The following is a 10,487-nucleotide window of genomic DNA, read 5'->3' on the forward strand; positions in this document are numbered from 1 at the left end:
TAGCATGAGGAAAGACAGAATGAATCACTCAGAAAAAAAAAAGAAGAAAAAACCCTAGGGTTGTATTGCTACTCTGGCACTATGATGGAGAGTCATTCCATTGAGACATGAGTCTCTTAACAGCAGAAGTAATTTTGTATTTATATCTTTCTCTACTAAAAGCACAAAGTAACCGCAGTTGATATGGGCATAGAAAGCAAGAGTTACCTAAGGCTGTCTTCATTATCAAGGTACCCTACTTAGGACTGGAGACTTTAACAACTTTGAAGCTACTATTTGATGAAGACCTCATCACCTTTTCCAATCTGGCAGATGTGTCCACAATGCACTTTTGTCTTATCTTCTATTCACACCCTGCTAAATAGTTGAATTTACCCAAGTTTACTGTTTCTGAGATCGTAAGGATCGAGTACTTTTTCAAACAATGTGAAATACATATCATAGGACAATATTTACATGAAATATCTCCATTAAAAACTACCAGAAAAAAGCAAAACAAAACAAAACAAAATAGTACAGAATTCAAAGCATTCCTCAATACCTTCCCCCTAAGACAAGGCTGGAATTTCTGTCTTTTTTTTTTTCTTTTTTCTTTTTTTTCCTAGTCTGTGATTCAAAACACATCTTAAATGTTTATACAATATATATACAAATCTTTATAATTCTTTTTGTTCAACCTGCAAGTAACATTTTATAGATTTAGACAAAGTGATGTGCTTTTTGCTACAGGGCACTTCTGCATTGTTTACTGCTGTACTGTGCAAAGTGAATATATAAATAATTATCTTGCTTTAGTCTATAAAAATGATTTGTTTGCTTAATCTGCTGGAAATAATTTGATGCGTTATATTTACTGATGTTGTCACTGCATTACTATAATAAGCAAGATCTATATCTCTTTTGGTCTTTTGGAAACAATTTTTAAGTAAATGCAGGTGTTTGCCTCTTTATTCTAATGTCATTTTACATGTTGTCTGCTTATAAATACACATTTGCATATGCATAAGCAAATGAAGATATTAGAAAGACATGAAATCATAGAATATCCAGAGTTGGAAGGGATATTCACAATCCCACAAGGATCATCAAATCCAACTCCTGACTCCACAAAGGACAACCCAAAATTCATACCCTACGTCTGAAAAGTGTTTTCCAAATGCTCCTTCTACTCTAGCAGCTTAGGGACATAACTTCTGCCCTGAGGAGACTGTTTCTGGGCCTGACCACTCTCTGTTAAAGAGCCTTTACCTGTCATCCAAACTGTCCAGGCTTATTTTCATTGAGCAACATTACAGACTTTTCTTTCTCTCCTACTATGAATCAGGGCTTATTTCCACCCTGAAAGTGGAAAGACACAGATATTTCTCATCATTATAAACAATCTATTGATCTAGCATTAGCCAAGATGTTTGCACATTCTATTGACCTAACACTATGTCAGGAATATCAGAGAGCACATACCTTTTGTATGTTTTTTTGTTATTGTTTTTGTGGTTTTTTTTTTTCAGATTAAAATACTGCTTGAGGCTTCTAGAAAGCAGAACTATGTAACTTCTATAACACATCTGCCACTATCTTTATTTTCTTGCTTGGAAGGCATTTAACTGTTCATTGTATGCCACCTGGGCTTACCTTGCACTACTCCAGCTATGCTATGAGTTAGAATTACTTATTTCTGCATAGGTGGTTCTTTTTTTTTTTTTCCGTGTGTTTCTAGTCATCAACAAAATGAACTGATAAAAAAGATTCTTCTGTTGTGTGAGCGATCAGTGTAGTGCTAACTCCCCTTCCTTTGTGAAGCAAAGATTCACAGACACTTCTACAACTGGTCAACAAGCAAACAGGTTTGGAAGAACATGTCCAAAAGACTTAATATGTTTCACACTGAGCAGAAAATAACTTCCTAATCTACTTCTTAGAGTGTAAATTATTTTTACTTACATATATTTTCTAGTTATTAGTGACATTCTAGAATGCATGGGGGTTGTGTAGAAAGTAATGCCTCCTATTTTATTACATTTGTCCATGACATCAGAGGCAACTGTTGGTGGTATGGCAGTAGAAGTTTAACTTTCCCACAAATATTCCATTATATTTCACTACCATATGACAGAAGGCAGTAGAGGAGCAGCCTGGTAGAATCGTGTCTGACATGAAAGTGTATATGAAGCAAAGGGGTGGAATTGAATACCTCCATAAAGAAGAAATGGCACCCACTGACATCCATTGCCCTTGCTGAATGTTTGCAGAGATCGAACAGTGGATGTGAGCACACTGAAGCAGTAAGTGATACATTTCAGCAGTTGTGTGTCATCTCTGCTGGTGCAGATGTTTTTGAGCAAGTTATGCAGGCTCTTGATCATGGCTGATGAAAATGAATGGCTAATACTGATGACTGTGTTAAAAAATAGTGTTTTATAGCTGAGAATTTGCTTTATCAAAGAGTGTTATTGTGTTCTTTGTATCTGTTGCAGCTTCCATAGAAATAAATAGGAGGCATTACTTTCAGAGTGACCCATATATTTAGACATTAATGTGGTGTTGTAGTCAGAATAATCTCTTTCATATCTCTTGCACAGCTTAATTTCCTATTTTCAAAATCATAAGACGCATCAAACAGACTCAAAGTTCAAATTTGAGTTTCCATGGTATTTCATGGAAACAAGTAAGAAAAAAGATACTAACTCCTACCTGAAGAATGAGAAGACTGTTCATCTGTTCATATTTGATGTCTGCTTTTAATCTTTCAAGTTGTCAGAATGAAGGAGTTGCAACCTATTGTAGGGTTCCTGCTTTAGCAGGAGATTGGACTTGATGATATCTTGAGATCCCTTCCAATCCTAGCAATTCTGTGATTTTGTGAGTTCTGAGTCTATTGCTGGAGTACATTCACTTTTACATTAATTTTATTTGCCTTGTACTTTTTTTCCTATGACAAGAAACAATATTAACAATACTTAGGGTAACTGAACAGTTTCCTTGTTGGAAAAACAGAGCAGACACATTACTGTACTCCACAATTTTACAGCTTTAACTAAATTCATCAGAAGAATTCAGCATATACTGCACTTCACTGTATACTTAAAGGTATGTCAGAAATTTGTAGAACTGTATATATATTCAATTTTAAGCTCAAACGCAGCAAGGTCTCAGTAAGCTTTTACTATTTACCATTTCTATGGAATGTGGGTGCCAAGAATCTTCCCAGGGCTATGGAACTACGAGTGAGGTAAGGCCAGGGCTGGTCCATGATGAACACAGCTGGCTCAAGCAGTCCCATCACAGGGCATGACTGACCCAAGCAGGCACAGGTGAGCACCTTTGAGAGAGCCTGGTAAGGGAGGTCACAATGCTACTAGCAGCTGCCAACAGGGGGGAACAACAGCCCTGCCAACTGACCCACCCCCATTCCCAGGCCTCTGTGCTGTTCAGGGGCAGGAGGTAGAGGAGTCAGGATTGGAGTGGCGAGGTTTAGTGTGGGGTGAGTGTTATGTGCATGAAAGGAAAGATCTTTTCTCACTATCCACATCTATTTTAATGGACGATACATTAATTTTCCCCAGGTAAAATGTACTTAGTCCATAATGGTAACTGGTAAGTGATCTCCATCTCTCAGCCCATCAGCTTTTCCTTTTTATTTTCTCTCTGTGTTCTGTGGAAAGGGAATGGTGAGGGGATGGCTAGGTGGGTATCTGGCAGCCAGTTAAGCTCAAACCACCACATCATTTCCCAGTAAACAGTATCCATTAATCTTATGTAATAATTTTGAGACCACTTTAACAGCAGAGTATGTGGTATTTATTGTCAATTTATGTGTTCAAAACATTGTTTCTTTTCTGTTCAGTAGACATCAAGCTAGAATGACCTCAGGTTGTCAGGTTAGCTACCCACAAAAAAAAAAAGAGGAGTGCACAACAATAATCACCTATTAAAAGATAAGCTCTAGTGGATTTGTCTCTGTGGAAATGCAGTTTTCCAAAAATACATTCAGATGTGTTAAATGTAACATGCTCTCTTCCTTGGTTCTCTGCCTCATTAAGAACACAGCTTCCAAACAGTATAGCAGCTGCAGTATTAATGACAGGCATTTACTGCTTCCTAAATAAAAGATTGGGTATGTACATGAATTAATCTGTCAGAAAGATGAAGAGTAAAAAAATTGAATGTCAAAGCTTTTAAATTTTAAAAGAATTTTTTTTACCATCTGTAAAAGCTTGTATTCAGCATTTCTTAGGCATGACATAAAGGCTTAGCACTGACAAAAGATCCAAAGGAGACTCAGAGCAGCCAGTTATGAAGTTAATTGCTCTAAGGTATGTGGCCATAAACGCTACTGCTTAATTAAAATCCATTATCAAAGAACTTTCACCTTGCAAGTCAGTTCTGTATTTGTTACAGCTTAAGTTCAAACATACCTTGTTACTTATACTAGGAGAACATGATCAGCATTGGGCTATAAAAACTTAGTAAATCAAACCTATATCCTATTTCTTTGTCATATCATATGACTTGTAGATAACAAATTTATTTTTTCTTCCATTCTCTTCCAATTTCTGTGGATTTAGGATGTAAATAGCTGAGATTTATAATACACACCCTGCATGCTAAATGCGTTTTAGAAGGCTGTAATTTTCAAATATCAGTGAATTCTACAGAGCAGAGAGACAGAAAACCTGAGCAGATTTCCTTCCACTTCACAGAATTGGACACTTCTAGATCTCAATATATTAATTACAGGTAAGAGAACTGGAGAAACGTAATTTGGATGAGCTCAACACAAAGGCAAAATAGTTAGGATGCAGTACGGGCAAAGGAGTGAAACAGATCAAAAGGGAATCTCAATCTTCTTCCAGCTTCTGAGTTTAGTGAGCACTCCAGATTTTTTTCCATCCTGATCTTTTCATGGCTGGTCCCTGGTCTCATGCTTAGCTTAGTGGACAGCAGTAGAAAGAATGAGAAAAGACAAGTAAGAAATAACTGCTGACTTGAATGAGATTGAGCAAAAGCAATTTTTTACTAGTGGCTCAGTGATTAGCTATTAATCTAAACACTACCACTCCTATGTGATGCTGAGCTACCTTGAGCCTTGCCTGTCACCTTTATCATATGACTTCAAAGATGAAAGTATTTCAAGACTACTTTAACATAATGTGAATTTTAAAGAATATAGAACATTTCTCCTCTTTAAATTATCTAAATCATAAAATAGATAGTGTTCTACTGTGATAAAATAAAATCACATCTGGTTCATATAATTTTCACACAGTATCTTTCTACTTTGTAGTAAGATGGGAATAGGCATGCAGAGACGTAATAAAGTTTCAGGTTGCCCTGCACAGGAGTATCTCTTCATTGAAAGGAGGAGGAGTGTATGAGGAGGTATAAAATAGGGCAGTCATAAAAAGATTGCCTCCCACCCTTTTCATAGTACTCCAAACTCCAGCTATTTTCAGTTCGGGGGACTTTCTGAGCTTAGCGTAGTTCCATATATGCCATTACTTCTATACATTTCTCTTCCATTTACTTGCCCTGTCTCCACTTGAATTCTAATAGGCCATGAACTGCATGTGTATTAAAAATAGATTTTGACCTATTATTTTCTTCTGAGTGCACACATTTCAGGAGCAGTGCCTCTTGTTTCTCATAGCAGAGCTCAAAGTGAAAATGCTTTTTTCAAGTATGTAGCACTGGGAGTGTCATAAAAAGACAAATTTTAATAGCATGTACTTTGTTGTTATATCTGAATCTGCTGTGGAGAGTTAGCTTAATATCTGTAGAAAAAAAGGAAAACAGTTACTAGGACTTTATTATAGAAGCATGTTAATTGCAATTGCCAATGTCCTGATTGGCAATGGTCAGACTATTTTTCTCTTCTTCAGCCAAAAAATTTTGAGGAAAGTACTTACTGAATGATAATGTACTGTACAAAAGCAGTCTTTATCTAAATTAAGTAGAGAAATATTATAAATATTCTTTTCTTATAGGCCATGCTTAAACTTTTGCTACTGGTCAGAATACTGAGGTAAATGAACCTGAATATATATTAACATTTTCTGATACTACTTCAACTATTTCCATTACCTATAGAAGATTTCAGCAGGAGGCTGGACATCGTAACTTCCAGATATCCTTGTAAATTTGAATTGGTCTATGGCTCTGAATGTCTAGGCAAGGGAGAAAAAAAAAAAAAAACAACTTATAAAAAAGACTTCAAATGTCAATAACTTTTAAAAACATTTTCCATGTTCTAAATTTCCAAGTCTTATTCATACTAACTACTTTCTCCCTCCCTCCCTCCCTTTCTTCCTCCCTTTTCTCGTGAGGTCACATCTCAAATACTGTTTCCATTTCAGAGCTCCTCAGTTGAAAAAAGGTCTTCTAGAGGGGGTCCGGTGGAGGACCACAAACATGATTAGAGGCCTAGATGATCTTCCTTCTGAGGAAAGGCTGAGAGACCTGGGACTGTTCAGCCAGTAGATGAGAAGACTGAGGGGGGAGTCTTATAAATTCTTATACGTATCTAAACTGTGGGAGTCAAATCAGTGGGGTTGAAATCTATTCAGTGATATGCAGTGACAAGACAAGGGGAAATGGGCAAAAACTGCAACACAGGAAGTTACATGCTGTCTTGCTCCAATTACCAGCAGCAAGGTGGTTCATGATATATGTACACCTAATGAGAAATTAAGACTCGGAAAGGAGTCAAATATTTGCCCAACCAGTTTATTATAAAACTTTTGGTTTGCTAGGCCTGGGGCTGGGAGGTGGGATGAAGAATGCAATAGTATAAAGACAGAAAATAAAAGCAAGGATTTATTATAAGAATACAGAGATAACTACCACTGCAGTGTCACAATGTTTCATGAGCCACATTGGCAGCAGGGCTGGGGGGTGAGGATTCTCAGTTGGTCACAAACAGAAAGAAAACACAAGGGAAAAGAGCATGCAATTTTTTTTGCAGAGTCCATATATACATACTGTCCAGTTCTCTTTGGGTTGTCCATAATAATGATACTACTGATGCAGCTGATGCAGGCTTATCTGCATCAGACAAGCTGTAGTCTCCACACAAGGCTGAGCTACTGCATCTCAAGAGTAGCCTGGAAGGTATAAGTGTCAAGACATTGTCTTGATTCAACATCAATAACATATATTACAAAGAGAAACAGTATGTAAAATTTACAAAAGTTAAGTTCATGATGTATTAAGTTCTACTTATTCAGTAAATGATTGTGTTTTTATTGTTTTTTTTTGTTAGTTTTTGTTTCCATTTTATTTTTTTTTAATATTTCCTGTTTATGTAAGCATAAATTGTAAACTTCCTATTAAATCTACAGATCCAAGTTGTCTGGATTTTAATTTCAGATATCGTATTTCAGGTGATAAGCCAGTCAAATTTCATATATGAAAATACATGCTTTTAAAAACCTCTATTCACAAATGTTGTTAGGTAAATAGGAAAATTTTTATTTAAAAATGATCTCAAAATCATTATGTGTATTGGATTAGATGACTACAATTTCAGAGATCCAAGTTATGATCTATATTCAAAGGATCCTTTTCTTATTGGTTTAAAAGGGTAAGTCATGAAAGACATTATCTTAGAGTTGCTCATATTCCGGTTTAGCAAGAGATGTAGTCATTGTTTTCCATGAGTGGCAGGTAAGCTTGAAGATAGATAGCACCACTGACAAATGATACAAACAGCTCTTTCTGGTACTTCAGATATAGATCTCGGATAAGTTTATGAATTTCAATAAACCTGAACCTAGCTTTCAATAGAGCACCATCCTTCCTATTCCTATCATATTTCGTTCCTTGTGGAAAAACAGTTTCTGAGGTACACCCTATAATTACATAGATTGTTGTAAGGAATTATTACAGTTTAAAGCTCTGGAAATTGGAGATATATCCTCAAGACATGCTGTATTGTCATACACTTTCCCAAGTAATTACTAATTTATTAAAAGCATTGTATGATTATTTTTTTTTACTATTATTATTTTTGTCAGCCCTCTAAATAACTTTGGCAGTTATTTAGTCAAAAATCTCAATAACAGAAATACTTTTATTGAATTGTTATTAATACGCTTATGTTAGTTGTTAGCTCTAGCTAATTTATATATATTTGTTTTGTTTTATTTTGTTTTCCTTTCTCTTTTTACATTAGAGAAGCCTACTGTTTCTCTTATCTGGTGTTCTCCAAAGACAACAACGTATGGGGATCAATTTGGAAGGTAAAATACACAGGCACATTCCTAAGCAATTGTCTCATGTCACTCTTCTTGGAGAAAATACGTGACAATTTTTGTCTAATTGTGTGTTCAAACCAGAAAACAGCAGTTACAGATAGAACTGTATGTCAGGGAACAGCAGGGCCCAGCAGTTCCTCCTGGCAAAGCAAGGGAATGTCATGATCATGAAAGGATAAAACAGGCAGGGCCCATCCCATTGGTTCACCAGTAGTAGGGCACTGGGGGCACTAGGATAGCATCTCCTTGTCACTGGGACCAGACTGAGGCCAAGCTGTGGGCCTGTGAGTGTGTCTGGCTAGGTAAGATCAATGGCCAGGCAAAATAGGGATGTGGGGAGCTGGAACCTGGACTTGCTGTGGCCTCACTGGGGCTAGAGAGGAAGCCTGGACAAGCATGGATGCTTGGTCTTGCACAGGGACAGGCAGGACTGATAAAGACCTTGGAGACGTGAAGTATTTAGGCAGAAAATCCCAAACAAAATAAGTCACAACAGGAGAGCTCTAGGCTTAACATCATGCTGCTTTACAGTGAAGATGTACAAGATGTAATGAATTTTTATGACAGAATTATACAGTAAATTTTGTTGAAACTTTACATTGCACAAAATAGAGTACAGCTTCTCTCAGTTCTTTTAAAAATTTGAGCTTTTTACATTAAATTTTACACAAAAAGAAATCAAAGTCTTAAGTTTTATCCAATGGTAGCTTTTAATTTGTGTTTTTTGTATAGTTCATCTGCACTTTTCTTCTGTTAGGATAGCTGGAAAGTGAAATATGACAGTAGGTGCCATGTCTGTTTTCTATAGTCGACTTGCTTTCTCAGAATACTGCATAAGAAATTTCAAAAAATTGCTGCTCTTAGCTACAGAACAACTGCTCTGGTAACTAACAGAAAATTAATATGAAATCCATTGAATGTAATTTGAATAAGAGTTTGATTTCTACTATACTCACTCTAAGCGACAAGAGAATAACAAACTGGGTTCAAAATAACAGAAACTTAGAAAGTAAATATCATGGGCAGGTATAACTGATTTACTATTGTAATTAGAGAAAAGAAAAAGTGAAAGTATTAGCATCACATCCAGGACTCCAAGTTTCACAATGTTGAAGATCATGGAACAGATCATCCTGGATGACATGCCTGATCACATGAGGAATGAGCATGTGATCCGAGACAGTCAGCACGGCTTCACTAGGGGAAGGTCATGCTTAACCAATCTGGTGGCCTTCTATGATGGAGTAACTGCATTGGTGGATAAGGGAAAGGTGACCGATGTCATTTACCTGGACTTGAGGAAGGCCTTTATGGTCCACATCTTTATCTCCAAAGCGGAGGGATGTGGATTTGATGGGTGGACCACTCGATGGATAAGAAATTGGTTGAAAGGACACAGACAGAGAGTGATCATCAATGGCTCTATGTCCAGGTGAGGCCAGTAACAAGTGGCATCCCCCAGGTGTCTGTCTTGGGACCAGTGCCCTTTAACATCTTTATCAATGATGGAATCAAGTGCGCCCTCAGCAAGTTTGCTGACGACACCAAGCTGAGTGGTACGGTTGACACAGTGGAAGGAAGAGATGCCATTCAGAGGGATCTCTACAGGCTAGAAAGGTGGGCCCAGATGAACATGATGAAGTTCAACACGGCAAAGTGCAAAGTTTTGCACTTGGACCGGAGGAATCCCAGGCATCCATACAGACTGGAAGGAGTGGTCCTTGAGAGCAGCCCTGTGGAGAAGAACCTGGGGATCTTGATAGATGAAAAACTTAACATGAGCCAGCAGTGTGTCCTTGCAGTTTGAAAACAAATGGTATCCTGGACTCCATCAGAAGAGGAGTGGCCAACAGGGATAGGGAGGTGATTGTCTGCCTCTACTCTGTTCTTGTGAGGCCCCATCTGGAATACTGTGTCCAGGTCTAGAGCCCCCAGTACAAGAAAGACAGGGAGCTGTTGGAGAGGGTCCAGAGGAGAGCCACAAAGATGATCCCTCCGGAGGAGGGGACTGGAGCACCTCCCCTATGAAGACAGGCTGAGGGAGCTGGGCTTGTTCAGCCTGGAGAAAAAAAAGCTGCAGGGTGACCTGCTTGCAGCCTTTCAATACCTAAAGAGAGCCTACAAACAGGAGGGGAATCAACTCTTTGAAGGGGTTGATAACAGCAGGGGAACTGGTTTTAAGTTGAGGAAGGGAAGATTTAGGTTGGATGTCAGGGGGAAGTTCTTCACAGAGAG

Source organism: Meleagris gallopavo, chromosome 3, assembly GCF_000146605.3.
Source record: "Meleagris gallopavo isolate NT-WF06-2002-E0010 breed Aviagen turkey brand Nicholas breeding stock chromosome 3, Turkey_5.1, whole genome shotgun sequence".
Taxonomy (NCBI): Eukaryota; Metazoa; Chordata; class Aves; order Galliformes; family Phasianidae; genus Meleagris; species Meleagris gallopavo.